We start from the raw sequence: 6,086 nt of genomic DNA on the forward strand, positions 1-6,086 counted from the left end.
AAACATTATTTCACTAGGAGGGTGGTGAAGCACTGGAATGGGTTACCTAGGGAGGTGGTGGAATCTCCATCTTTAGAGGTTTTTAAGGCCTGGCTTGACAAAGCCCTGGCTAGGATGATTTAGTTGGTGTTGGTCCTTCCTTGAGCAGGGGGTTGGACTAGATGACCTCCTGAGGTCTCTTCCAACCATAATTTTCTATGATTCTATGACATAAAGGCACCTCTGGATGTTACTCCAAAATTTAAGCGTCTCAATTAGTGAGAAATAAAGGACAGTGTCTTGAAAGAGGTTTTTCTTCAACCCACCCTCTACCTCAGTAGCAATCAATAAGGATGCATCTACTTTCCCACCTTTACAGTTCATAGTCAATGGAAGGTTTATGGTCAATGAAACATAAAAGCTCCACATAAATATTTTAGAGCTACAGGCTGCAGACCCTCAGATGGCCTCCACAATTCTTTCTGTTTTTAGTCATGGGCTGACTATTCCAAGCGTTGATAGGTAAAATATTAGCAGTGTCCTAGATCAACAAGCATGGAATTTTGTTAGGAAGCAATGGCTTAGGGGAGTGGCATCTGGCTGACTAAATTTCTCCAATGTCCCTCCACTTGACCAACAGGAATATTTGTTGATGGATAAGTTAAATTGCAGACCACGAGACCATCATAAGTCATCTCTGAAGGAGTCAGTCCTAGGTTTGCTGTTTAGAAGGTGATGTTATCCTGCATCCTTTGTCAAAAGGAGCAATGCAGGGTATCTTTAATTTTGTTTCAGAGCAGCAATGGACAGAAATTCAACAGATGCATGGCTTATTTCTCCTCCAGTAAGAAACAGACCCATTTTAAAGTCCCAGCCTCTACCTATGACTGCTGAGAAGATCAGACAACAACATGAGCTGCCTCTAGGAGCTATAATTTGCTCCCATTCCAGTGCACAAAAGCATACATGTCTATGGTAGTATCTGGAACAGATGTCACAATGTTTCCATCATAGACCCAGACAGGATAAGACTGGCAGGCAGAGTCAGGGCTAGAACCCAGGTCTCCTGTGGTTAGAGAATGGATTTGGAATCAGAAGTCACAGGATGAATACCAGGTAGCCATGAATCTGTGTATCCAGGTCTGTAACTTACACATGCATCCACTTCACTCAAGAAAGCAGAATAGCTAGGCAAAGAATGTTTGAGATATGGAGATATGCACTGTCAGCTCCTTGGACTGGAAAAATCCAATCTACAGAATAAATAACTGCTTGGGCAGGTCTGCCTGGTGTTGGCATCTGTTTCTATGTGGACATGTTGAAACACCCATTTCTGTGACTTAGCTCTTCCACAATCGCTGTTGTTAGAGTACTCCCACATAGTAGGAAGGAAAGGGGAAGGGAAAAAAATCTGTTACCTTTCAAGCTTCTCCTTCAGGCAGAGGAGGGAGAGAGTTTTGTTTATTGTTTTTTCCTTTACCAATGTGGAAAGTGCTCAGACACAGCTGGCCAACGTCAGGCACCTGGCATGACACTCACACATTTGGATGTCCTGTCGCAATTGAGCATTACTGGCTTTTTGCATTAGTGAGAAATGAAATAAATGGTTACTAATCTGTTCCATAAGTGTTATTCTTCATGATGTGTTGCACATATGCATTCCACTTTAGGTGTGTGCGCATCAAGCACATGGTTGTTGGAAATTTTTCCCTCAGCAGTACCTGTCAGCATGACACGTGTCTTCTGCTGCTGCACAATGGTATAAACCCCAACTTCCCTCAGTTCCTTCTTACCAGACAGACTCCAATACAGAGAGGAATGAGTGTGGGCTATGGAATGGACAACATGCAAAACATCTCAAAGAACAACAATTAAGGAACAAGTTAACCATTTATTTGAGTGATTGCACAGGTCCATTCCACTTCAAAGGACTCATAAGCAGTTTGATTTGGAAGTGGGCTCAGAGTCTACCTGAATAATGCTTGGAGGACCACACATCCAAACCTGGCATCATCTCTAGAATGCTGAAATCTGGCATAATGTGAGACAAAGGTATACACTGAAGCCCACATTGTCACTTTACAAATGTCTAGAATAGGCACTTGAGCTAGAAAGGCCAGAGAGGCCGCCTTAGATCTTGTTGAATGTGCTATTACTCTGCTTGGTGGAGCTACATTGGCCAAGTCATAACACAAGAATATAGAAGAAGATATCCAAAATGAGATCCTCTGAGAAGAGACTGGGAGTCCCTTCATCCTGTCTGCCACAGCCATAAACAATTGTAAGGATGATGTAAGCTGTTTGATCCTGTCCAAGTAGAATTCTAATGCTTTAACATCCAAAGTGTGAAATTTCACCTCATCATTATGACCATGAGGCTTTAGGAAGAAAGAAAGTAGATATATTGCTTGATTAACATGGAAGTGAGACACCATCTTTGTCAGAAACTTTGGATTGGGACATAGGTAAACCTTGTCCTTATAGAAGGCTGTGTACAGAGAATGAGACATTAAAGCATATAATTCACCTATTTTCCTGGCTGAGGTGATTGCCACAAAAAGGCTACCTTCCTTGAGAGATGTAGCAAGGAACAGGTACCTAAAGGTTCAAAGGGAGGACCCATTCATTTTGACAACAAGTTCAAGTCCCAAGGGGGAACAATTTCCTCTACCTGAGGGTATAACCTTTCCAGACCCTTTAAAAACCTTATGTAGAGAGAGTTGTAAAAAGACAGGACAATTATCATTCAGAGGGTGGAAAACCAAAATAGCTGCTAGATGAACTTTGATTGAACTAATGGCCAGTCCTTGTGGTTTTAGGAATAACAGATAGTTCAGAATATGATGCATTGGAGACTGGACCAGGGAAACCCCTCTCTACTGGGACCAGATGGAGAATCCCTTCCACTTAACCAGTTAAGTGTACCTAGTGGACGGTTTTCTACTATTGAAAAGAATATCTTGAACTTCCCTTGAACAAACTCTTCCTGGGAGATTAGCCACAGAGCATCCAGGCTGACAGACCTGTAGAAGGCCTACAAGTTGGGGTGGAGGAAGCGACTAGGATCCTGAGATATTAGATCTGGGTCCTGAGGTAGAGAGAGTGGAGCTTTGATCAAGAGGAACAGCAGAGTGAAATAAAAACAGTGCTGTCAAGGCCACACTGGAGGTATATGTATAATTTGAGCCTGGTCTTTCTGATTTTCAGTAAAATTCTGAAAAAATAAAAGGAGTACTTGTGGCACCTTAGAGACTAACCAATTTATTTGAGCATAAGCTTTTGTGAGCTACAGCTCACTTCATCGGATGCGGATGCGTATGCATCCGATGAAGTGAGCTGTAGCTCACGAAAGCTTATGCTCAAATAAATTGGTTAGTCTCTAAGGTGCCACAAGTACTCCTTTTCTTTTTGCGAATACAGACTAACACGGCTGTTACTCTGAAACCAGTAAAATTCTGAGTGAGTTCCTGTTGATATTTAGTTGTATTGTTGCTGTTGAGATATTAATGCTGCTGAGATTTAAATTGTATTGTTAGTGGTGTTAGGCATCTTTTTAGTTATTTAAATTGAGATAAAAATAAAAACAATATTAACAGTAATTTCCACATGTCCATGTTCCTCATGGTGGCTCCAGAAACAGTTGGAAGTGTTTGGTGGGCTTTCCAGTGGGTGGCAGCAACAGCACTACTGAGTTATGAAGAAACAGTCATTGTGCCCAAACTCTTTGCATGGGGATCCCCACCTTCACTTCAGTCAGAGGCATAATCTTCCACCTCACTGATATGGTAACTGCTTCCAGCTGTCCTAGAATCTTCCAGAACCTTCTCCCTCAGTTCTTGGGAGGTCACTCACCAAGCCAGTCTTCTGTAAGAAACTGGCTGATAGTGAAGAATCCTTTGGCCACACACCTTACCACTACCATATACCACAGACCACACACTCATAACCTTAATTCTGACCCTCTACCAATCTTCTAGCATCTCTTTCACCAAACTAATCTGTCCAAACTTCCAGACTATTATACCAAACATCCACAAGTAAGCTTTGGAAGGGGAGTCATGCAGAAGGGAAGGTTGAGGGGCAGTGTGCTGTGTTTGGAGAGAGAAGTTTGGTGAAGAGGTTAGTGGAAGGCTGGTATCCTTCTTGGGGCAGAATTAAGGTTTTGTTTGGTGATTTACTACTGTGTCTGTCTTTGTCTCTGCTTTCCCCCCTGCTCTATGGCCCTTCTCCTCCCCTATCTGGCCACCCATCCTGTCTCACTGTCCACCCTACTGCTTTTGTCCAGTGCCCAGTTCAGCTCTTTCTCTAATGTGAGAGCAATCCCTATGCTGTCTTGGATATTGGAATTAGACTCTGCAGCCCACCCCCACCCCCCATGCGCCAAGTGATTGCAAGTCTCAACACAGCAATCACAGAGCAATCACTGTAACAAATGCTTTCCAGCAAATTTCAGAGTATTAGATCTACCAAGTAGGAGACTATAGTGTGATGCCTTGTGAGGTCACAGTAGCCTGGCACAGTGACAGGGAAATGTTCAAGGGAACAGTGGCAGAGGTGAAGAGGTCTGTTCTCCCCTGCTGGCAGCTGCTGTGACCAGGGCAGCAGGAAGCATTCAACCTTCTCTTTATTAAACTAAATAGATTGAGCTGTGAGTCTACAGCTAAAGCATGTACAGCTAATCGCCTTTTATGATGAGATTACTGGTTCTGTGGATGAAGGGAAAGCAGTGGATGTATTGTTTCTTGACTTTAGCAAAGCTTTTGACACGGTCTCCCACAGTATTCTTGTCAGCAAGTTAAAGAAGTATGGGCTAGATGAATGCACTATAAGGTGGGTAGAAAGCTGGCTAGATTGTCGGGCTCAACGGGTAGTGATCAATGGCTCCATGTCTAGTTGGCAGCCGGTGTCAAGTGGAGTGCTCCAGGGGTCGGTCCTGGGGCCGGTTTTGTTCGATATCTTCATAAATGATCTGGAGGATGGTGTGGATTGCACTCTCAGCAAATTTGCAGATGATACTAAACTGGGAGGAGTGGTAGATACGCTGGAGGGGAGGGATAGGATACAGAAGGACCTAGACAAATTGGAGGATTGGGCCAAAAGAAATCTGATGAGGTTCAATAAGGATAAGTGCAGGGTCCTGCACTTCGGATGGAAGAATCCAATGCACCACTACAGACTAGGGACCGAATGGCTAGGCAGCAGTTCTGCGGAAAAGGACCTAGGGGTGACAGTGGACGAGAAGCTGGATATGAGTCAACAGTGTGCCCTTGTTGCCAAGAAGGCCAATGGCATTTTGGGATGTATAAGTAGGGGCATAGCGAGCAGATCGAGGGATGTGATCGTTCCCCTCTATTCGACACTGGTGAGGCCTCATCTGGAGTACTGTGTCCAGTTTTGGGCCCCACACTACAAGAAGGATGTGGATAAATTGGAGAGAGTCCAGCGAAGGGCAACAAAAATGATTAGGGGTCTAGAGCACATGACTTATGAAGAGAGGCTGAGGGAGCTGGGATTGTTTAGTCTGCAGAAGAGAAGAATGAGGGGGGATTTGATAGCTGCTTTCAACTACCTGAAAGGGGGTTCCAAAGAGGATGGCTCTAGACTGTTCTCAATGGTAGCAGATGACAGAACGAGGAGTAATGGTCTCAAGTTGCAATGGGGGAGGTTTAGATTGGATATTAGGAAAAACTTTTTCACTAAGAGGGTGGTGAAACACTGGAATGTGTTACCTAGGGAGGTGGTAGAATCTCCTTCCTTCGAGGTTTTTAAGGTCAGGCTTGACAAAGCCCTGGCTGGGATGATTTAACTGGGAATTGGTCCTGCTTCGAGCAGGGGGTTGGACTAGATGACCTTCTGGGGTCCCTTCCAACCCTGATATTCTATGATTCTATGATTCATGTTTTCTAATCCTTTAATCATTCTCGTGGCTCTTCTCTGAACCCTCTCTAATTTATCAGCATCCTTCTTGAATTGTGGACATCAGAACTGGACAAAGCATTCCAGCAGCGGATGCACCAGTGCCAAATTACATGGGTAAAATAATGTCTCTGCTTCTACTCAAGATTGCCCTGTTTATGCACCCCAAGATTGCATTAGCTCTCTTGGCC

The sequence above is a fragment of the Natator depressus genome, chromosome 6, assembly GCF_965152275.1.
Source record: "Natator depressus isolate rNatDep1 chromosome 6, rNatDep2.hap1, whole genome shotgun sequence".
Classification (NCBI taxonomy): Eukaryota; Metazoa; Chordata; order Testudines; family Cheloniidae; genus Natator; species Natator depressus.